This window comes from Dermacentor andersoni, chromosome 9 (assembly GCF_023375885.2).
Source record: "Dermacentor andersoni chromosome 9, qqDerAnde1_hic_scaffold, whole genome shotgun sequence".
NCBI lineage: Eukaryota > Metazoa > Arthropoda > Arachnida > Ixodida > Ixodidae > Dermacentor > Dermacentor andersoni.
In genome coordinates, this window is record NC_092822.1 from 127,190,401 (window position 1) to 127,215,450 (window position 25,050).

General features: G+C 45.9%; 1 protein-coding gene across 11 annotated transcripts in view; it reads right to left on the reverse strand.

The window, feature by feature from the left end:
- LOC129384481 (uncharacterized) overlaps window positions 1-25,050 on the reverse strand; it is a 564,425-nt gene that overhangs the window by 14,257 nt on the left and 525,118 nt on the right. Inside the window, exon 7 of one of the 11 annotated variants that reach the window (XM_072284393.1) lies at window positions 13,312-13,367. The exons of the other annotated variants lie outside the window; for them this stretch is intronic. The gene's annotated coding sequence lies outside the window, so the exon portion shown is untranslated. The remainder of the gene's footprint in view (window positions 1-13,311; window positions 13,368-25,050) is intronic. 11 annotated transcript variants of the gene reach the window in all.

Here is a 25,050-nt window from a genome sequence, read left to right on the forward strand (position 1 = left end):
ATTACACCAGAGGGAATGGAATCGGCCATCGATCGACTTTCGAATAACTCAGCGCCAGGTCCAGACGGCATCTGCACAAAGATGCTTAAAATGACTAAACCTATAATATCTCCCGTATTAGCCGCCCTTTTCCAGCAATCAATAAATACAGGAATTGTACCAGATGACTGGAAGGTCGGTCGTATCACTCATATTTACAAATCAGGTGACCGATCAGTGCCCTCAAACTATAGAGCTATATCCTTGACTAGTATTCCATGTAAATTACTTGAGCATATCATATCTTCCGCGGTTATGAAATCTTTATCTGAACATAACTTTTTTTCTAACAATCAGCATGGATTTCAGCAAGAACGCTCTCGTGAAACACATCTTTTTGAACTTATAACTGATCTTCATCAAGCTGTTCACGATTCCATAAAAATCGATGCCATATTTATTGACTTCAAGAAAGCATTCAATAAAGTTCCCCGTTCTCGCTTAATGATGAAACTTAGCCGGCTTAACATACGTGGTAAAATTGTTAATTGGATCTCAAGTTTTTTAACCAATCGCTACCAATTTGTTTCCGTAAATGATCACTTTTCCGCTTTAGCACAAGTTAAATCTGGCGTTCCTCAGGGATCCGTACTTGGCCCGATCTTATTCTTAATTTACATTAATGACACCAGTAACAACCTGACCTCAACAGTTCGGTTGTTTGCAGATGACTGCGTTCTTTACAGACAGATTATCACCTCGGACGACACTAATATTTTACAGGCCGACCTAAACAAAATTTCACTTCGGTGCGAGCAATGGCAAATGGAAATTAATGTTTCTAAAACAAAAACAATGACATTTACCAGAGCCAGTAACGTTCACTAAGTTAATATTTTATGAACAGCATATGCATAGAGAATGTATCTGCATTAAAATATTGGGAGTCCATTTAACTTCTAACCTTACATGGAATGATCACATTGATGAAATATTTTCGAAAGCAAATAAAACACTTGGATTTATTACGAAATTTGTATTTAGCAAATCAGTCAACTAAATTATTAGCTTGCACAGCTCTAGTTTGCTCAAAGATTGAATACGCTTCCACAATATGGAATCGAAATCAGACTTACCTTATAAACAAGCTGGAATCTTTACAAAATAAAGCAGCACGTTTCATCACTAAAACATACTCTAGAACATCCAGCACCACGGCTCTCAAAGAGTCCCTCTAATTACCCTCTCTAGAAACACGACGACTGTTAGCACTGCTTTCTCACTTCCACAGATTGTATCATACCTCGTCATCCTTTACAGCATCCCATATCAAACCCCCACAAAAAATATTCCCCCGCCTCGCCCATCCCTTCAAAGTGTGTCCCATGTTTGCGCGTACGAATCTCCTGCGACAATCACCGCTCTTTCTTGCTATTTATCACTGGAACAAGCTGCCAAAAGAAATTTCTTCTATACGTGATCATGACTCATTTGTAAGTAATTTGAAGCGCAGCTTTACGCATGTTGGGTAAAAGCAGAATTTTATGCCTTTGAAGCATTGTAAGTGTATCTACATGCTTTGTACGGAGTGTTTTTCTTCAACATGTATGCAATTCTCTAACCTTTTTTTCTTTGTATAGTTTCTTGTTGTATTCGGTGATGTTTACCACGGTGTTCTATATTGCCTTTCCCCCCTAATTGTGTTTGAAATATCCTGTTGTTACCCCCCCCCCCTATGTAATGCTCATAAGAGCCTTTAGGGTATCTGAATAATAAAAAAAAAAGCCCTCAGCTCCCACCGTCGCGGCACCCCTCCTCCTCTATGAACTCTGAGCAGACGAAATATCAAGTTGCGTCTGGCTCTCCCGCTCCTCTCTTGCTCGTCGGCCGCCGCCCCGTCTCAAGACACTCTACTCTCTGTACCTCCATGTAACCACACCCATTCCTGTGTACTCCATGTTTAATAAACCCAGTTAACCTCCGTTAACAAAAGTCCAGTGTTCTATCGTCCTCTATACGAGACATACGAGTCCTCTATACGTGTCAGAAGTGGGGTAGTTCTAACGTCAGCCCATCAGCAATGGAGAAGATTCCTGCACCTGCGAAATTCTACTCCAGAGGAAACGCTGCGAAACAATGGCGAGCCTTCAAGCAGAGCTTCACGCTGTACCTCAAAGCAACTAACACAGCCAGATCACCATCTGACCGGCAAGTAGCACTCCTTTTGACCGTCGGTGTTTCTTCACTGCTTGATATCTACAACACTTTGGACTTCGGAGGATCGACTGAGGAAAGACCAAACCCAGAATTTAACTACGGATATGTCATCAGCCTCCTCGACGCGCATTTATTACCGAAGCACAACGAACTGCACTCGCGATACATCTTCCGAACTCGCATGCAACGGGAGGAAGAGCAGTTCGACAGCTTCGTAACAGATTTGAAGCTCAAGGCGCGCGATTGTTGATTCGAAAACGAAAGAGAAAAAGTGATCCGCGACCAGATCGTCTGTGGTATCCATGACGAAAAAGCCCGTGCAGACATTCCCAAGTTAGACGATCCGACCCTAGAGAAGGTTGAAAAGGTGTGTCGAGCACACGAAGCAACGAAAATTCAAATGAAGGCATTTAAAGAGGGTACTCCATCAAGCAGCGAGACAGTGCACGCAGTGAAAAAATTCGTCCATCGCACCAATGCCAACTCGAAAAGCGCGAAAGGAAAACCACAGAAAGCTAACGTACCAAAATGCAGGTATTGCGGTGGTAGCCACGAGCGCAAAAGAGAAACATGCCCAGGTTGGAAGCAAACATGCAGCAAGTGCAAAAAACGAAATCACTTCGCGGCAGTTTGTAAAAGCAGCAAGGTAATTGCTGGCGTGGCAGTAGATAGCGAGGATGAAAACATACTGGCAGTTCAAAGCCACAAACCAGGCTCAGTTCACACGTCTCTGAGAGTGAACGGAACACAAGTAAAGTTTCAAGTGGAAAGCGGTGCAGCTGTTGACGTCATCCCGGCGAGACACGTCAGGCAACAGCAAATACAACCGTGCACAACAACACTGCGAACGTGGAATGGAAGCAAAGTTCACTGTTCAGGCAAGGCGCAACTAGATGTTACAACCGCAAACGGACAGAGACATTCTGTGGCATTCATAGTGGTTAAAGATGACTTCACTCCTCTCATCGGAAGATCGACAGCTGAGAAAATGGGTCTGATAACCATAGACTATAACCTTGTGGCTGGAATCGACGAAATTCCAGAACAAACTTTTACTCATCACATAGTGGAAAAATACCCAGATGTTTTTGGAGACACTCTAGGAACACTTCCGGGAAAAGTACACTTGGTGACCAAGCCAGATACGCTTCCGAAAGCGATAACAAGTTGCAGAGTGCCTGTCAGCATTAAACCGCAATTGGAACAAACATTGGCAAGCCTGGAAAAAAGAGGTGTCATTAAAAGTTTAGCAGAGCCAACGCAGTGGGTGAGCAGATTGGTTGTGGCAACCAAGAAAAATTGTGAAATGCGAATATGCATTGACCCACAAGCACTAAACGAGGCTCTCGAACGAGAACGCCACACATTGCCCATCCTCGATGATGTCCTGCCCGATCTTGCCAAAGCCAAAATCTTCTCAAAACTAGATTTGCGAGAAGGCTACTGGCAATGTTCTCTCGATAATGAGTCAAGTTTTATGACCACATTTCAACCACCAAAAGGTCGTTATCGATGGCTCGGCCTGCCGTTTGGACTCGCGGTAAGCTGCGAAATTTTTCAGAAAAGACTTCAAGTGGCAAGTCCTTCACTTGAAGGACTTAGCGGAGTTCTCTGCGTTGCAGACGACATTCTTGTCTATGGAGTGGGCGAAAATGAAAAAGATGCTGTCAAAGATCATGACAAGAAATTAGAGAGTCTACTCCAGAGATGCCGACAAATCGGAATTCGTCTCAAGAAAGAAAAAACTCAGCTCAGAGCCTCATCAACAGTCTGCCTGGGACACCTGCTGACAAAAGAAGGACTAAAAGTTGATCCAAATAAAGTCAAGGCAATTGACAGAATGCCATAGCCAGTCGTCGTCCAAGGAATACAACGCTTCTGCGGAATGAACAACAATCTCTCCAGATTCTTGCCGAAAATTTCGCGTGTATTGAGCCATTGAGAAAGCTCACTGTCAAGGATACACCATGGCACTTGGGAAAACCGCAAGAAGAAGCATTTCAAAAGGCAAAAGACGCTGTGACAAGAGCTCCAATTCTGGCCTTCTTCGACTCACGAAAGCAGTTAGAAATTCAGTGTGATGCAAGCAATCTTGGACTCGGAGCAGCTCTTCTTCAAGACGGACTGCCAATCTCGTTCGCCAGCAAAGCACTTACACGGGCAGAAAGCCGCTATGCACAAGTTGAAAAGGAAATGTTGGCTATCGTCTTCGCATTAAACAAGTTCTACCAGTACACATTCGGAAGTGAAACAAAGATCAGCGATCACAAGCCGCTACAACCGATCCTGAAGAAACGATTGCATCAAGCTCCAAGACGACTACAAGGCATGATCCTTCAGACGCAAAGATACAACATTGTCATCGAGCACAGACCAGGCAAAGAATTACTTTTGGCTGATGGGATGTCACGTGCGTTCCTTCCCAACGAAAGCAATGAACAAGAACATCAACGTCTTGCACTACCTTCCTGTGAGAAAAGAAACCCTGGAAAAGATTCGGTCTGCGACTGAGAGAGATGAATAACTGCAAAGGTTGAAAGCCATCATCTTGTCAGGTTGGCCACAAGATAAGCGTCAACTACCCCAAGCTACGCGCATGTACTTCACATACAGAGATGAGCTTACAGTTGAAGACAACCTCATTTTCAAGGGATTACGTCTAATCGTACCAATTTCTCTGAGAGGTGAGATCAAAGCAACGCTTCACTCATCACACCTTGGGATTGAGAGCTGTCTAAGACGCGCTCGTGAATGTGTCTTTTGGCCAGGAATGAATGCAGAATTAAAAGACCTCATCGCAGGGTGCGAAGTGTGTCAAAAGCACGCACACTCCCAGCAACGAGAAACTCTCTCCTTACCCAGAACCAAGCTATCCATGGGAGCGAGTTGGATGCGACATTTTCGAATTGAACGGAAATAACTTCTTGATCACAGTGGATTACTACAGCAACTTTGGGGAAGTGGACCAACTGAAATTAATGACCTCCACTCAAGTAATACTCAAACTAAAGTCTCACTTTTCAAGACACGGAATACCAAGAATCCTGATAATTAAGCGACAACGGACCACAATTCACCAGCGAGGAATTCGACAACTTTTCGAAAAGCTGGAACTTCGAACATAAAACGTCAAGCCCAGGATACCCGCGTTCCAATGGAATGGCTGAATCAGCCGTAAAGACGGCAAAAATGTTGCTCAAGAAAGCAGAAGACAGCCACTCAGATCCGCAAATGGCGTTTCTTGATTACAGAAACACTCCGCTGCAAGGACTCAACGCTAGTCCAGTGCAATTATTCATGAGTCGCCGCACTAGAATGACTTTGCCAACACCATCGGAGCTACTGCAACCTAAAGCAGTCGGCGTGAGAGAGAAAAGAAAGGCGAAAAGGCAAAAAGCAACGCTGTACTACAAGAGACAAGCCAAGGATTTGCCGAGCCTAAGCGAAGGTCAAAGTGTCACAGTTCGACCACTGAAAGGCAGCACATGGGTCAAAGGGACAATAACTAGAAGAATTGACGAAAGGTCGTATGAAGTTCAAGTTGGTGAAAGCGTGCTGCGAAGGAACCGAGTATTTATCAGACCACAACCTTCCGCGACTGCCGACAAAAGCCAACAAGAACAGCCCGACACTACACAGCAACCAGAAGAGGATACCAGCGCGACAAATCAGGCAAACCGCACCACCATCAGGCATCAAAGAAACACAACACTTCCTAAGAGGTTCGAGGATTTTGTCGTCGGTTGAAAGGTTATCACCAAAAAAGGAAGGATGTTACAAGAAGGCTCAAGAAATGGCGCCACCATCCTGCAGGTGCTGGCCGCGCGCCCCTTCTGAAACCTCCGCTCCCACCGTCGCGGCACCCCTCCTCCTCTATGAACTCTGAGCAGACGAAATATCAAGTTGCGTCTGGCTCTCCCGCTCCTCTCTTGCTCGTCGGCTGCCGCCCCGTCTCAAGACACTCTACTCTCTGTACCTCCATGTAACCACACCCATTCCTGTGTACTCCATGTTTAATAAACCCTGTTAACCTCCGTTAAGAAAAGTCCAGTGTTCTATCGTCCTCTATACGAGACATAACGAAACAGTGTGGATCGGCAGAATTTCACTGGTGGCATCAACCCTCTTTTGTTTACACTGCTGTTGTGACAGATAACAACACAATAATAATTTCCAGTCATCCGAGGAGGCGCCGTCGAAAACAAGAGACGTTTCGCGCGCAGCGCGATCTAAAAAAAGCGCGGGCGCGACCTTGATTGGAATCGGCGAAAACGTACACCTGTGGGAGGTGCAATCGTTCGCCAGGAGAGAAACGAGCGCCATGTGAGCGCTGGCGTCTAGGATGAAACTTGGCGCGCGAGAAAGGCGCGAAGGCGAGCGTTTCGCGCGTTTATTGTGAGTGCATAGGCGCTATTTTCAGTTGTCACTACGGCTGCGCAAGGTGCTTAAGGCTCTTGTTTCTTTCTCCTGGGCTCCTGGCCGGGTTGGCACCGCAGAAAAGTTAAGCTGAAGCGTGCCTGGACTTTACGCTATACTATGTGTTGTCGGTTTGGTCTACAGTCCACATATGCGCAGTAGTTCGCGTGAGCGGCTTTCTTTTAGTCGCATATATGCAAGGAGGTGCTACTGTACGCGATTGCTTGCGGTCGCATATGTCGCTGGGAGCTGCTACTCACTAATAATACTCTGTAGCGCGCGTAAAGTATGCAGAGAGCTCGCAAGATATTTGCTGAAGAGACAGCAGCGCGGGAGACAAAGAAATCCTTTCAACTTCTCCATTCTCCATGCACAGGGCAGGAGTGTTCTCCGACCAGTCCATCTGTTTTTTCGCAGTCCTTGTGCAAACGGTTGGAAACTGTACCTTGTGTTAACGTGAACGAAATCGTTCAAAAACCCGAGTCGTCAGAATATGACACACTTTCAAAAGACTCCACATTCTGTGACAGCGAATACTCCGGGCGATTGAGATTCGGTGCGGATGGCTTTCGAATTCGTGAGTCAGGTAGCAATGTATCCATATTTAATTTCTATAGTCACACATGATAAAATTGAAAATTTTTATATTAGCTGGTGAGATTGCAAATGTGGCATTTAATACAAGTAATACTTCGGGATCTCCTAAACATGACTACTGGCTTGTAAATGCCTAAACATCCGGCACAGCTGTATAATTGAGCCTTTACCCCACCGTCAAGGCATCTAATTACTAAAGAAATCCTAAAAGTAGCAGCTTTGCAACCTAGGCTAATTTGGAGCAAAATTTTAAAATATGCGCACTGTCAGGTGACTAAGTTTACACTATTCACATTAAACAAACTAGGATCATAGAATAGTGTTTGCAGTCTTTTGCTTCGTAAATTGGTAACTCGTTCCATGGAAGAGTGAGTGAGTAAAGACTTTATTTGAAAACAAGGTATTGACGGATGACCTTCTTGTTAGGCAGCCACGAGTCCATGGAAGAAATATTTTTAATTTTGTTTTGGCGTGGCTGTTGCAGGCGGGTAATTTTTGAGCTCAGAGCCAGGTTTCTTAATTTATTATGTAGCTTTCCTAGTACAAAGTAGGTGTTTTGCCACATTATAGTGGTAACAACATTGATATTTTATTACTGGTCACAGTTTTTGAACTTGTTTAAGCGTGTGTTCTTTCTTCAGATGCGTTATGCCATTGTTGAATTCACCAAAACTGAAGAAGTGGAAGTTGTTACTACAAGTTGGATCTCCGACGACAGGAGTTGTTGGCAAACTCACGCAAAGCCCGAAAAGCTTACTTCAATGGTGAAAAAACCACACCCGGTGGAATGAACGTGGTAACAGTTGGACATTTCTGAAAAAGTGTTATTGGTAGGAGCCATGTATTGGTATGGTGATTTTTTAGAACAAACTGAGAGTCAAAACTTGACCATTGCATTGTCATTTCTTGTTCATCCACATACGATCATGCACGTAAAAAGCTGAATAAATGTTAGTTCACATCGGACCTGAGCAGTGACCCTGACATGGTTCAAAAAAGACGCCCCCGAGCACCATTTATATACGCGGACTCGGATTAAAGTGGCTCGCAACGTTCTCCAAGCTCTGTGAATCAGCTGCGAATCCCAGAGGTTCCCGAAGATTTTCCGCCGAGTGAAGTAAATGTAGTCACTACAGCTTTGTAACGCAAAAAATATAGCTGCTCTAAATTAAATATAATGATTACTTTATTCGTACGATGGTGCCCCTTTAAAGCCTTCTTGTAATTTATGATTGCTTGCTATGCCTAACATCTGTGAATGTGTCCCATGTTTTGTCCATCTATGCAAGAGGTGTCTTTGGGGACAACACTGCCATTCAGGTTCTATGAGCCTGAGTTCATTTGCTGTTTCCAAGGTATTGCTAGAATTTGGAAAAAAAAGGCATGGTCCAAATAATTTAGGTCTCAGCTATGTGATATTTTAGGTGTGAGGATTGCCAGTACCGTTATGTTCCTTAGTCATTACTGAATGTAGTGAAATGTGATAGCGTACTGATCGCCAACTTTTTTTTTCGGGGATTGGACGAGCCTCACCTCACGATTCATTCACGGTAATGAAACAGTGAATGCCTGTGCTCTCTTCATGTCTCGTATTCCATGTGGCATTATGAACTTTTTTTTGCGTGCTCCCGGATGTTAAGGTGAAGAATAAGTGTATTGTAGTGAAATAAGTGTACCATGCTTTTGAAGTACACTGAGGGCTACACCTGGTCCTGCCTACCTTGATGTTTCTAAATATATATTACCGATAGGGGTCCTTAGTAGACATTTTTTATTTCATTTCATATGTGTTTGCCTAGAGTTAGTGGCCATGTTGTGATTCAGAAGGGTTATAGGGATGGGGCGTTTGTGTGGGTGCATAGTGTGCTCTATATGTTGGAGGCGGGTGGAAATTAGCGAAAATTGGTTTGACAAGGGGGTTAGAGCGGTTAGAATGGCGCGTTGTATCTGTTCAGTAAATATAGTTGCGATAGTAGATTTGATCATTTGTTGCACGATGCGACGAATACGTGCATCTAACTCCTCTGACAGAAGGTCTGTGCTCAATGGGGAGGGCTGCGGAGTGGGGGCTGTCTCTGGGAGAGCTGTACCACTCACCTTTAAAGGCGTAGACTGCGTCTGTCGCTGGTTAGGTAGCGCAGGCAAGTTAGGGCCGTCAGCAGCAGGCTTAGGTTTAGGTAGTTGCTGCCACGAAGGACGGCACGGATCGTGTTGATCACATTGTGATTTAGCTGTCTAGCTCTGCCTGAAGTCCACCTTCTGCTTCTTAGCGGGCTTCGGTTTCTGTTTTTGCCGATTTTGACTTGGCTTGCGGTTGTGACTTTGACTCCGGTTGCGACTGCGGCTACGGCTATGGCTGAAGTCGGTGTCGAGTGCCGAATACCGGTTGCTGGTTGGCACGCCGGAGTCTTCTCGAGTAGGCGGTCGTGAGAGGCGTAGGCTGCTTGGTGATTTGGATTCATGCGTGTCGATGGTTTGCGTCGGCGAAGTGCCTCCTCTGCAGCGCGGCGGTGTGGGCAGTTTGCGTCCGTAGCCGGGTAGTCACCCCCGCAGTTGCAGCAGCGCATATCGCACTCGTGAGGAGTTGTTGACAGGTGAGTTCCAAGGCGGAAATGTTGCCCACAAGATCTACAGCACGAATATGTCGAGGAGTTGGCGCAGACATCATATCTGTGTTTCAAGCTGTAACAATGCCAGCACTGAAGGCATTTCGGCTTGGGTGGGTGCAGCCGGTAGACCGCTGAAAACAGGATGGCGCTCTGTGGTATTTCAGGGCCCTCTACCGTGATGGTGACAGACGCCGTCTTGCCAAGTTGCCGAAGAGACGGAATTTTTCGGCCCGGAATAAGGCATTCTTCCCGCACGGCATCTTCACAAAAGGAGAGTGGTACACCATGCAGGATGGCGCGGGCGTTCTGTGGGTCGTTGGCGCAGTACGCACTCACAAGGTGTGATTTTCCGCAGACATCCGCAGACTGTAAGGCGAGTAGTTTGGTGGTGGCGGATGCACGGTACGTGTCGATGGCGATGAGGTTATGAATGGTTCAAATTTTTATGACTGTGTCCTGCCTCTCGAACTTAGCAAGGTGGGCCGCCCGACGAATTTGTAGGCTCAACTCGATTGTTGTTACCGATGAGAGGTTGAAGCTATCGGCCAACCTCACAACTATGGTGGTGGCCTCGTCCTGCCGTGGTGCTGAAGGGGTCACGCACGTGAATTATCCCTGCGAAACGTCACCAAAGTACATGCCCTGTGGGTTCATCGTGGTGGATTGCACAGGCTGCGATGCAGTCGTAGCTGTCGAGGGCGGCGGATCCATGCCGAGCACGGCAGCGGCGGCGGCGGCGAAGCGCCTGCAGTGCGGGGCGGGGTCGGGGGGCCCTGTTCTGGGGCCGGCCGAGGCCACCGATGTTTAGGCGAGGTGCAGTGCGGCGGGCCAAAGTTCGTCCAGCGATGACAGGGAGCTCTCAGAGTTAAGCGGAGCTCTTGTTGCGCACGTCCGTTCGGGGCGAGCACTTAGCGCCGATCTTGAGGGCGAGCAGAAAGAATTCTGCGAGGGTCCAGCATGGTCTGGCTGAGGGCCTGTGTTGTGGCCACCTCTATGTATTCGTAGCGTACTATCGCGTCGGTTGTCCTCCTGCAAACGCGCAGTAGCCGTTGTATTCGTGCCCCCAAAATGCAGGAGCTAAGGCCCGGGATGAGAGGAATGCTTGTAAGTAGGATGTTTTCGTGGTATGTACGGTATTGTTTGGGATGAGTCAGGTATTTTCTACGCCATGTATGTAAAAGCTAACTGCTTTGGTCTGTAGTGCCCCCAATTCACCACTTTGGCAGGTTTCGCCTCTACACGAATTATTCGTATACATATTTATATTTATTTATTGTTACCCTCTGGGCTTACAAGAAGCATTATAGAGGGTAGGGGCTTTCGTAAATCAGTACATATGAAATAAATAGAAGGACAAGTGAATAACATAGTCATATCAAAGAAAATACAGCAACTACAGGTAAATAAGCACAAAAGTAACACACCTGAAAGAAGCACTTAAAAACGAAGCAACAAGAATGGGAAAACGAAAACATGGAATAGAAGCAATGAAAGAAACGATAGAAATAGGTGACAATACGGTAGTGACGCAGTTTTGAAGTAGGTTTATAATTCGTTTGTTAGTGCTCTGCGAAAACGGTCTATACCTGTGATAGCGACCAGTGACGCATGCAGGCGGTTCCACTCAAGACATGTTCTCGGCAAGAATGAGTATAAGTAGGTGACTGTTGGCTGCGCAAGTACGTACATGAACTTTGAAGCGATGATCGACTCGTGCGGAAATATAAGATGCTGGAGTAATGTACTGGGGCTTGAGCTCGTGGTTATGACAGATGTTGTGAAAGAGGGAGAGACGAGATAATTCTCTTCGGGAAGAGAGAAGGGGAACGCGAAGAACAAGTTTCATGTTGGTAACGCTAGCAGTACGATGACCATTGTTAAGAATGAATCGGACCGATCTATTTTTCACACTCAAGGATATTTGTTAGAGAAGCATGCCCGGGGTCCTATATCGAGCATGTGTATTCGAGGTTAGGTCTGAAATAAGTGACGAAGAGTTGTTGTTTTAGTTTCGGTAGAGCTGAAGAAAAGTTACGTCTGAGATAGCCAAGCATGCGGTTAGCTTTCGACATAATGTGTCTTTTCCATGAATGTGGCTTTTTCATATACACTCCGAGATATTTGTAAAAAACTACTGGGTCAAGGGGATATTAATAGGTATGTAAGTGGGGCAGGCTGACTGGTTAAGGGAAATTTTCATTCTTTTGCATTAGGAGTGTTTAGTTCCATTAGCCAAAGCGTGAACCATGCAGTAGTGTTATCGAGATCATGCAGGAGCGGTAAAATATCGTTAGTGCTTTCAATTTTGCGGTGTATAACACAGTCGTTAGCAGATAGACAAATGGAACATGCGATTTGGTTAGGAAGATCAGTGATATGAATTAAAAAAGTAAGGGCGCTGAAACAGAGCCTTGAGGTACCCATGAACCGACCGGAATTTCAGGAGAATCATTACCATTAATGCTCACATATTTTGTACGGTTAGAAACCCTCGAATCCAGTTGGAGACAAGGGGATGAATGTTTAGCTGGCCGAGGTTTTGTAGAAGTAAGTGGTGGTTAAGTCTGTCGAAGGCTTTTGAAATCTGAAGATATACAGTCTACTACAAATCCAGCGTCTAGAAAAGTATGGAGACCGCTACAAAATGTTAACTGCGCTTATGAGAAGGACTTACAGAACCCATGTCGACTGTTATGAAAAATCCTGTTTATTCCAAAATGTTGACAACACAATGTTGACAAGACAAAATGTTGACAAGAAAATGTGTTCAAATATTTTACATAGTACTGATGTCAAGGAAACAGGTCTTATTTGTATGGGTTATGGGTGTCGCCGGACTCATCAAGTGGAACCGCCTTGCGTTTTTTTTTTTCCAATCTCTAGGTAAGGAGCTATCGTTGAGTGATTTTGTAAAGCTCAGGTATAATATAATGTAACTATATTCGGTAGTACCCTGCAAGAATTTGGACATAATGCTATCAATACCGCACGAAGAGTATCTTTTTGGATTGTTCATAATGCGACGGATACCAGATGAGTCGAGTAAAATCGGTCCCATTCGAAAAAAGCTGAATGCTATGAATGGTGGAGAACTGCCAGAGTGAGTGGGACAAAATGAATGGGTGAAAGCGATGTTAAGTATAGACGCACAATGATGGCTTGGGATTATTTCGCCTAATCCAATAGTGAGTGTTATAGCTTGAATGTCGCGGCTTTTCACTACGTTCCAAAAGCATTTCGGATTCATTTTGATTAACGATGGAAGCGTAGTGTTATAGAAATTAAACTTAGTTTCTTTTAAAAGCATTGGGGCAGACTTTTGCTGCGACAGCATAAGCGGACCACTTGTCAGTAGTTGACTGTTTTGCAGCACGGAAAAGTCTGACTTTTTTGTTAGGTAGTCGGTTAAGGTGTCTAGTGTACCACGGCGCATTATATCATTGATAAACCTTACTTAAGATAATTTACTTGTTTAGTGGATGCATTGCTTTACCTTTAAATGATGGCCACAATTCTTGGACTGATGCGTCGGTGTAAGATATAAAAAAGCTGTAGAGGAAGAAACAAAGATGGGTGTTAATAGCGTCAAAGTTAGCTTTAGTATGATCTCTGGTAAGTTTGAAGGGTTTGCTCCTTTTAGCGGTTGGTACAGAGATAGAAAAATGTGTCACGTCGTGATGCTGAGCCCGGGCAAGTGAGTTATGTTGATACAACTGCAAGGCATGACATTAGTATCAAATCTAATAAGGATGATGTCGTGGAAGTAACATGTGTAGGAAGACGGACTAGTTGGGATAAGCTGAAATCCAAACATGTCGTTGGGAGGCTACTAGATTCGGCGGAAGCAGGTTCTGCAAGCGGACATAAATGAGACAATTGCATTGATGGAAAATTCAAATCAAATAGAAGAAAAACTCGTACACCGGGAAATCGGGCTGAAATTTGGCTTAGGAAACCATAAATTGCCTCTCAAGAAGAACTGTTGAAGTTAGGCGGGCGGTAAGAAATTCCAAAAACCATCCTTCTAAAAGAAATGGTTGTACAAAACCACACTATTTCTAAATTGTATGGAATGTTCAAAAGAGCACATTCAAACCATTAATTCATGGCAAGGAGGACACCACCCGTTCTCTCAGAGCGGTCACAACGACATACGGTGAATCTTTTCTCGCAGTGAAAAAGTTCACGGGTTGAAATTTTGTGAGATAGCGAAGTTTCAGTCAGCAAGATTACACGAGCATCTGTATCATTAATTAAGGCGTTTAGACTGCCGCTTTTCAGGATAAGACTGCGAATATTGCCGGAAAGCACAGAAAGCACTGACGGTGTGCCACCTCCCCTCGCACTGTCCTAGCTAGCAGCAGAGTAAGCACGGCCGGAGCGGGTCGCTCTCGGGGATAGGGCATCAGCACTTGGCGAAGTGGTGTCGGATTGTAAGGAAGGTGCTTCGCAGACGAAATTCTCGGAAGCATCATACATGTAGCACTTTTTGTTTGCATATAGCCTTTTGTGCTGCAGTTTGAAAGGCGTTTTTACACCAAGGCCGGATTCCGCGAGTTTCTTACGAGCGTGGCTAGTTGGTGCGGAAAAATCTTCAGTAATGCTGATGCAGCTACCCTGCAGGCAGACCGCTTTGATAACAAGAGTTCTTTTGATTTGAAGCTAGGAAATTTAGCAATAAGTGGCCAATCATTACCTGCTACATATCTGCCTATTCTGTGCGCACGTGCTATGTCTTCAGATGCTAAATGAATGTCCAGCTTTTCACAGGCCATAGCGATAAGTTTTTCTTCAGACTGGCAAGCGTTCTCGTCTGAATTGTCTTATATGCCGTAAAACAGAAAGTTGCCTCGTCGACACCTATCCTCGGCTTCGTCAATGCGGCCTCGTAGCTCAGCCGCCTCTCGATGCACGCAATTTAGCGATTCACGTATGTTAGATAGCTGCTGCAGATTCGGAAAATGGTTAACCCTAGTTTATACACTTTGCAACCGCACAGTGATGTCAGTTACAGCAGCAGAAACTGTCTCGCGGAAAATCTTAAGATCCGCCATTGCCTGTGACATACTGGATTGATTAGATTGGGTTCTAATACAGCGCTCATTTGTCTCTTTGATCATCTGAATTAGTTCGGCAATGGCCTTCTCAGGCCCCGGATTTTCTTCGGTGTCACCGCAAACAAAAGTAGTAAATAACAGAAGGGTTTCAACAATGCTTCTGGGCACGGAAGCACAACCGCAAATGGGTCGTCAGTCTCGTAACATTTACAAGTTAGGAGAAAGGGTTCACCAACCTGCACAACAAAAAAGATGTGCTGTGAGTCCTTCATTCTGCTTGTGCCTCCGTGCCCACTAGCGTGGTCGCAAGCGTAGCGTGGTTTTAAACTGTCCGTTATTGCACATGACAGCGTCGCTGACGCTGGACAGCGTTTCTCGAGGTTCGGGCAAAGAATGACGTCCGAAAGGACGGGCGCTGCGCTCTCCAAGGCACGTGAAGATTCAATGGCGGCGCAGTTGATAACCAGGCGTGTCAATGTCGAGCTCCAATAAGGGATTTGGGCATTAGGAAGCGTTCGATGATCCGGGCCATTGCTTCAAAGGAGGCCCAGAAGCTGCACAACAAAAAAGGATGCGCTTTCAGTCCTTCATTCTGCTTGTGCCTCCGTGCCCATATGTTACTACCAAAATGACACTTGCTTGTAATTAAATTTTTTCAACTCACGTCGTCCGGCGGAGCTTTGTAAGAGAACTACTGCTGCTTACCTGGTGACAGAGCGTTGGATGAATGCAGAAAAAGCCAGCAACGAACATTCATACAGAATAAAATAAACATTTCCTCATTTTTCAAGGCGCCTGCCGTCTTTACGAAATTGCACGTGGCAGATATTCGATGGAGGCTTCTGAAGATCGTTCGCAATCAGTTTTAATAATAAAACGATTTCGCACGAAGATCGCGCGAGGTTGAGCTGTAGAAGCCAACGAAACAAAAAAGAAAGCCGATCAGCACATCATGCGTACCATCTAGCGTTCAAAACACGCGCGTCCAAAACCGAAACCGTAAGTGTGGTTCAGCTATTAACGCTGACGGCTTAGTGCGCTGCAGTCAATTCGGCCGCAGGGCGCTATGGAAGTATCCGCTCTCGTACAATTTCTTTCTCTAGGGTATGGCGATCACTTGGCTGCAGCGTTTACACAGTCCAGCGGGTCGCCTTGCTCGCTGGATATTAACATTGCAAAAATATCATTTTACCATCGAACATAAAACTGGTGCACAAAACAAAATGGCTCACGCACTCTGGCATGCGCCTTTGCCAGAGCCTTCTTCTACCCAGGAGCTACCTTCTCTCGCGCTGCTGCTGCCACAGACCCGCGATGGGGTGGCTGCCTTGGTCATCAGAAAGCGCGTCAGAAGTACTTCAGTTTGGCCTAGTTGGTGTTTATTGCATATCATATTGACCGAAAATAAAGATGGGGACCGCGGAAGAGAACACGAAAACCGCCCGTGTCGATGTTGTGTTCTCTTCCGCTGTGCCCGTGTTTATTTGCGGTCAACATGATATGCAGAAAGCGCCTCGCCGAGGCGCAACAGAAAGACGGCCTCTGCCGGCGCGTCCTCGCAGAGCAAGGTGGCTCTTGTGCGCAAGCGTCTACCGCCCAATCGGCATTTGAACTTCTCTGGACGTCCACTGGACTACCGGTTACGTCCTATCTTGGTCATCCATAGGACGTCCGCAGATCACCTAAGGGCGTACGGCGGACATCCACAGGACTACCAGGCGCATACTAATTGACAGTCCGAGGGGTGTCCCGCGAATGGCTAGAATGGATATACGGATGTTCCACGGACGCAAGAATTTGTTTATGTTTTCATTGCTAAACGTCCGTCAGACATCCGTACGACGAACCGTGGACCATTAAGGGATATCTGCGGGATGTTAATTTTTATTTAAACGAGCTGAATAGTACAGTTAGCGTGAACATTGGCCTTCTGTAGGATCTCTGCTGCAAAGGTGATGCAGTACTGACATGTACCAATGAAAATACAACTTGCACCCATGGAACACAGATTCCAAAGCAAGCTAAGTTTACATAAAATAGAGAGACAATCACTTTCACATATATTTTTATTCATTTCTAGTACAAAAGCTCGATTTAATACAGAGAGACGCTAGTAATGCAAGTGTTACAATTATTCAAACACGTAAAGAACTGGTCACGAGACAAGATACTGCAAACTTATAAGATTCAGAGACAGAATGCATGTGACCGTACTGCATTATAATAAATGTGAATAACTTATTACCACAAACGAAGACAAAGGCTGCAGGTGACAGCTTTTACAGCAGTACATTAAAATTTCCATCCTCCAATTGCTACAAGAGTGAAGTGAGATCACATAATATAAGAACGTGAGAAACTAACAATCCACTGCACCTAGAAGGGTTTGTTAAAAATGCATTTGCTACTTGACCCCTTTTAAGTAATTAATTGACAGTGATTCGTTCTCATGCATAGTATGTATTTATTAGTATTTATGTATGTATTTTGTTGTATTTTATAGTTTTTTACCGTGATTTTGATGATAGTGCCGCTTGCTCAGTTCCCTCCTGAGCGTTGTTTCCTATTCTATTCTTCGTCTATCTTTTCTTCCTCTTTTCCCTCCTTTGCATGATGAAGAGTTCCTCACACTTCGTTTGCCCCCGCCTTATGTAATGCCTCCGCGCCTTTAAGCAGAAGGTGGACTTCAGGCAGAGCTAGACAGCTAAATCACAATGTGATCAACACGATCCGTGCCGTCCTTCGTGGCAGCAACTACCTAAACCTAAGCCTGCTGCTGACGACCCTAACTTGCCTGCGCTACCTAACCAGCGACAGACGCAGTCTACGCCTTTAAAGGTGAGTGGTACAGCTCTCCCAGAGACAGCCCCCACTCCGCAGCCCTCCCCATTGAGCACAGACCTTCTGTCAGAGGAGTTAGATGCACGTATTCGTCGCATCGTGCAACAAATGATCAAATCTACTATCGCAACTATATTTACTGAACAGATACAACGCGCCATTCTAACCGCTCTAACCCCCTTGTCAAACCAATTTTCGCAAATTTCCACCCGCCTCCAACATATAGAGCACACTATGCACCCACACAAACGCCCCATCCCTATAACCCTTCTGAATCACAACATGGCCACTAACTCTAGGCAAACACCTCCGATCCCAACTCCACCATCTCCATCTCTCACGATATGCCAATGGAACTGTCGTGGTTTCAGACGCAAGAAACAACATCTCCTGCAAGATATTGACACGTGTACTTATCTTTATCGGGCAACCATGTTTCACCGCCTAACAAATGTTATCGGACAGCGCGGGACGCGCCTGCATGTATCCGAAGTTTCTGCAAAGTTATCGATGCTTCTATCCGCTGTCCGTTGCCGCCGAACCTTGTGTTATCTGATTTCATCGCGTGACTCGAATGTTGTAGAACTTTGTGGAAGGCACGCGGGTCCAAACGATTAGTCTGGAACATTCGACGACTGCTCTATAAAAGCCGACGCGCTTAACCCGCTGATCAGATTTTCGACGATCGCCGACTGTGTTCGCCGCTTTCGTTGTGCTATAAGTGTAGCCTGTTTTGTGGGCACAGGTTCGCCCAATAAAAGCTAGTTTTGTATTCCACCGTACTGCTTCTTTCGTCACCATCACTACCACGTGGCAATATGATATTCATGAAAACAGAACCGGATATTCATGTCCAGGCATTCTGGACATTCTCCTTCGGAACTTCACAGCAACGCACAAGTGTAACTCAATGGGAAATTTTTTTTTCTAAATTATATTTCAGGATATCGGTCGTGGGTCAAAAAGTTTCACCTGAATACAAGAGGGTAGTCCCTTCTAGCAATATATGCATTTTGGCACTTAGTCGGAACATTGGTGGTGCGTTAAAGCAGTTAAAGCAGGTCAGAGAGGGGCGGTGAAGTCCCACGACAGGAGGAAATATTGTTTTGCACCCTCCCACCAGAGGGCACATTGGCTTGAAGAAGCGCCAAATTTAAACCATAAAGCGACTTATTACAGTTGGCATTGAAAAGGTAAAGGTAGAGGGAGTGTTATGCAGCCTGTTAGCACGCGCAGTTTTATGAGAAGCAGCCGAGATGGTACTGAGTGGTTATGCCAGTGCATGTCTTGAGCGTGCCTGGGTATGGTTCTATGCGCGTGTTCGCTGCGTTTATGAGTGTGCGGGCGTTTGCCTCCGTATTTGCGTTTGCTTGCGCGCGAGTGCGTGTATGCGTGTGTCAGCGTTCGCGAAGCGTGTGAGCGTTCGCGGCGTGTGTGCCTGCCTGCGTGTGTGTGCGCGCGTGCGCGCCCTTGTGGTGCATGCGTGGGCGCGTGTGAACGTGTACGCGTGTCAACGTGTTTTTCGAGTTTCGGCATGCACCATTGCAAACAAATGTGTGCGTGTTTGTGTGCGCATGGATGTCTGTGCGTATGACGGATGGAGAGAGAGTACGTGCGTGTGAGGGAGAGTGCGTTTGTGTGCGATGGAAGCAGAGTGTGTGTGTGTGCGAGGTAGAGAGAGCGTGTGCATGCGCGAGGAAGAGAGAGTGTATGCGTTTGTGTGCGTGACAGGGGAGAGTGTGTGCGCGTGCTACTACCTCCGTATTTGCATATGCTTGCACGCGAGTCTGTGTATGCGTGTGTGAGCGTTCGCGGCGTGTGTGCATGCCTGCATCTGCGTGTTAGCGCATGTGTGCGTGTGCTTGCCTGCTTGCGGCGCATAACGGTGTGTGAATGTGCACGTGTGCGACCGTGCGTGTTGGTGTTTCAGCATGCGTGCCTGCAGACATAAGTGTGCGTGTTTGTGTGCGCATGGAATACTTTGCGTGCGGTGCGTGCGATGAAGAGAGCGTGTGAATGCGCGTGAGGAACAGAGTGTGTGCTTGTGCGAGGGAAAGAGAGTGCGCGTGTGTGTGTGCGAGGGTGTTTGTGTGTTTGTGCATGTGAGCGAACCATATTCCTGCTTACACCTACTCTTCGAAACAAACGCGATATGGAGACCATTAAAACCCGTGTTTAAATCCACGAGACAAGAACAAATGACGCTGCATTTGTAGCATTATCTCTTTCTGAAAGTGAAACCGACAAAAAGAAAAGCACCGGTGACGTCAGTATTACCGCCCTTGGCTGGCACGGTCTGCGGGCCGATCAGTCACGTGATGCGACGTCACGGCCCGCCGTCTGGCGCAGGGCAAATCCACACGGCGGACCACCATAGCAAACGGCAGAGCAGACCAACCAGCTACACTAACGCTTTTTCGCGTTATCATTGTAATTATTCCGGCTCGAGTCCCACGAAGGCGGGAACTGCTCAACGAGGGATACAAAAAAAAAGCCTCCTCGTCACTCCAAGAGGACACGGTGTTTAAAAAAAATATATCTGCTACACGCACGTGTAGGCGGAACGGCGTGCATGAAACGACTGGCTTGACTGGCTTTTGCTGAGCCGAAAACTAGATTGAATTTGGCTGAAGACACTCTGTTGCCGGACAACATACGTTGGCTACGCCAAAATTGCTGCGGTTTGCATGCGGTGCGCCGCCAAAACTGAAGCGGCAAAAGCCTCGGCGATTTGTTGGACCGCAAGGGCCGCGGTCTTGCGCGGGCCAACGGCGGTACGCACGAACTGGTGACGTCCTATCACGTGATGCGCGGACCGCGGTCCAAAAGAGCAATTTGGTCCACCGTGTGGATCGGCCTTAAGAAGCTGCCAAGCAGTTCAACTTCTTTGTTTTGCTTCCGTCGGTGGCAGCGCAATGTCTTGAAGGCAATCACGCGCTAAATCTGCACTGTCATTCAATCGTTCATCGTTTCTGTGACCAAGCACGCTTTCGGCAACACACTTTCGTTGCTACATTGACATTTAAACTTTAAACGGCTTGCCTTCGGAAAAATAATGTGAATAAAAATCAACAGTCGTCTGGCCGCAAGGAACATGCTCAAGGAACCGTGCCATGCATGACAATATCTCAAAAGGCTGGAAGCAGCCGACTGGCTGCTCGGCTGGCATTAGCTCTTACGGGAGCATGCTTAAATAGCATATATTCGCTCAACTACACAACGTCGAAGACAGGCTCCAAACTGCTCATTTGCTTTAGCCACCCAAGATCAATTACTTTAAAGACAATTAACATACATTCGTGAATTACGCACACAACTGCTCAACTTGCTCCCTATCCAGGAGTTACCATCTGAACACTAGAATGATAACAATAATGTCCGGAAGATTTACATTGATATATTTCTAAAAATTTGATGCCGTTAAAAAGACCGCCTGCATATTGATAGTACAGTAGGCATCTAATAGAGCAGGCGCGAATGCTGGGACAGGTTTTCTTGGCGCAATTCAAGTTGATGAAGTTAGAACACATGCATCCAACCGTGCATCTCTGTCTTTACAATGTATTCTCCTACATTGTACAAGAAACGCCTCAGCGCTATTAGGGAGAGCTTATTTGCTCTCCCTAATAGACTTCTGAGCATTCGTAGCATCAGGCGTGGTTTCCTGGCGTCATCAGGAATGAAAGCAGCACATACCTAGGGCCCAAGCAGGTAGACTACCTCCGCCACTAGGTCGGCGTATAATTACAGACAGACAGACAGACAGACAGACAGACAGACAGACAGACAGACAGACAGACAGACAGACAGACAGACAGACAGACAGACAGACAGACAGACAGACAGACAGACAGACAGACAGACAGACAGACAGACAGACAGACAGACAGACAGACAGACAGACAGACAGACAGACAGACAGACAGACAGACAGACAGACAGACAGACAGACAGACAGACAGACAGACAGACAGACAGACAGACAGACAGACAGACAGACAGACAGACAGACAGACAGACAGACAGACAGACAGACAGACAGACAGACAGACAGACAGACAGACAGACAGACAGACAGACAGACAGACAGACAGACAGACAGACAGACAGACAGACAGACAGACAGACAGACAGACAGACAGACAGACAGACAGACAGACAGACAGACAGACAGACAGACAGACAGACAGACAGACAGACAGACAGACAGACAGACAGACAGACAGACAGACAGACAGACAGACAGACAGACAGACAGACAGACAGACAGACAGACAGACAGACAGACAGACAGACAGACAGACAGACAGACAGACAGACAGACAGACAGACAGACAGACAGACAGACAGACAGACAGACAGACAGACAGACAGACAGACAGACAGACAGACAGACAGACAGACAGACAGACAGACAGACAGACAGACAGACAGACAGACAGACAGACAGACAGACAGACAGACAGACAGACAGACAGACAGACAGACAGACAGACAGACAGACAGACAGACAGACAGACAGACAGACAGACAGACAGACAGACAGACAGACAGACAGACAGACAGACAGACAGACAGACAGACAGACAGACAGACAGACAGACAGACAGACAGACAGACAGACAGACAGACAGACAGACAGACAGACAGACAGACAGACAGACAGACAGACAGACAGACAGACAGACAGACTCACTCGAGATGGCTTAATTATAGGCAAATAATGATATCTACGTTAATAACAACTGTCTGGGGGAAACATTGGATAATTTTTTTCCATAGTTCGTAACAGATGGGGCAGTGCGGACCCGATTAGATCTGGGTTGAGACGGAAAATTTCGAAATTTTTTGGATGAGTGCGTTGCTGCAAATATATTGATTGTATAAGGTGAATTATAATAAATCCTTCCGTTTTACGAGCAAAAATGACGATACGATTATGAGGCACGTCGTAGTGGCGGGCTTCCGAATAATTTTGACCACCTGGGCGTGCTTTCAACTTCCACACAATGCACGGTACACTAGACTTCTTGCATTTCGTCACCGTGGAAATACCATCGCCTCGGCTGGCATTCCAACCCACACCCTCGGGCTTAGCGGCGCAACGCCAAAGTCACGGCTTTAGGGTGGCTAGAAATGTGAGGCGTGAAAACCGGCCTCTCCAAACTTGTCTGGATACGCGATCACTTCAAAGTGGCACTGTTGTCGGGGGGGGGAGGGGGGGGGGGGCGACTGGAGAACCGTGAATTTGGGTCCGATTTATCTTGCATGAGTAATTGACAAATCGCGCTGCAGAAGGTCCCCCGACTGATGTATGATGATAACAGTCTGCCACTAGCGGACAATGCATGTGATTTATACACTTGCGAATATTTGTGGCAAGGCAGCGACAAATCCAGGCCATAAGTTTAGCACAGAAAAATCGGGAAGTGTGATCTTTAATGAAAAGACGAAGAATTACATGGTGTCAATTCAAGAGCAAGTCACACGCATAGTAAAACAATGTATATACTTATGCGTATGTAAACGGTGTCCCACGTAACTTGAGCCAAACATTAAAAGTATGCAAATGCAACGTAGCTGAACAGACTCAAGGTAATGTTTGCCATCGCTTGGATATACTCAGATATTTTTTTTTTCTTTCGACCTAATTAGATAATTAGCCTCGATCAATTAATAAACTTCTCGAATATTATAATTAGGTGAAAATTGTCAATGAGAAAATTGTATAGCAAGATGAAATCTCCCGGTCAAGCAAAATATGCAATACCTCATAGCCCCGTAAGGTAGAGGCTACAAACGCTCAGCAAAGTGAAGCGAACAGTGCTTAAATTCTTTCCCAAACACGCATACAACATACAGAACAGCATGTCGAAAAATCCGAAGATCACGGTCTTCCGTGATCTTCCGCCTTAGCGACTACGACAACGTAGTCCCTTAGGACCAATGAAAGTTTCTTGTCTGTCTGTCTGTCTGTCTGTCTGTCTGTCTGTCTGTCTGTCTGTCTGTCTGTCTGTCTGTCTGTCTGTCTGTCTGTCCGTCCGTCCGTCTGTCACTCTGTCTGTCTGTCTGTCTGTCTGTCTGTCTGTCTGTCTGTCTGTCTGTCTGTCTGTCTGTCATCAATAGCTCATAACCCCGTGAGCAATGGCTCATGCCCCAGCAAGCAAGCAAAAATGCAATGACTCATAGTCCCGTAAGGTTCACGGCTACTCACTTTGCGTGAATTAGCTGCGATGACACTACCTCTGTTGTCGGTGATTTCAATGTGTATGTGTGGGTACTTAAAAGGGAGCGGTTACGCCTTCAGTATTGCAGACATATCCCTTGCGATGCCACACTGATCCGGCCCAACCGACCACCCAGCGGCGTACGTGCATCGATTTAACATTATCAAGGAATGTGATTGCAGTTGCGAGTGAAATAATGACGACCCATCAACACAATAAATAAGTTTGTTCCTTTTGTTCAAAATAATGTGTGACCTCCGTCTCCTGTGCTAAACAGCTTCGCTGGTCAACCACCTTCGCGAAGTCGAATGGCTCATGATGTTTTTTACTTTCTCTTTGTGAATGAGGATAGCTATTTATTTATTTATTTTTTATTTATTTAGCAAATACTGCCGGCCTGTATTACAAGCCTTAGGCAGGAGTGGGGTACAGAGATAACAGGAACAAAGAAAACGTACATTGCAACAAAAGAAGCAAACAACGAGACTCGGCTGGAGTGCAAAACACAGTTGAATCAAAAAACAAAAGGCTCGACTCAAAACAAATTGCATGTGTGCCCTATTGTCCATTCAGGGCTTGTAAAAACAAGCTCACCGTTTCAGAACTGACCACGTTTCCAGGCAGATCATTCCATTGAACAATGGTGTGGGGAAAAAATGAGTATTTGAAAACATTTGTTTTGCACGAGATTGCGCCGACTTTTTTGGAATGATAGGAACGCGTAGGGCGGTGGGTAAGGGGCTCAACTAGAATGCCTTCCTCTAGTTTTATTTTATTATGATAATATAAGTAAAATAGTTTTAGTCGTTCGCGGAGACGTCGGAGGTCCAATTGTTCGAGTCCTGCAGTGTTCATCAGGGCTGTTGGGCTGATATTCCAGCTGTAACAATTAAATATAAACCTGACTGCCTTGCGTTGGACATTTTCTAGTTTCACTTTGTTACTCTCAGTCCAGGGATCCCATACTGCCGCAGCATATTCTAATAGCGGTCGTACATAGGTTTTATAGGCTAAAAGCTTTATTTCTTGAGTAGATTGAGCTAGTGTTCTCCTCAAGTAATGCAGTTGTCTTAGGGCTTTTTTTTCGATATACGAGATATGTGCATT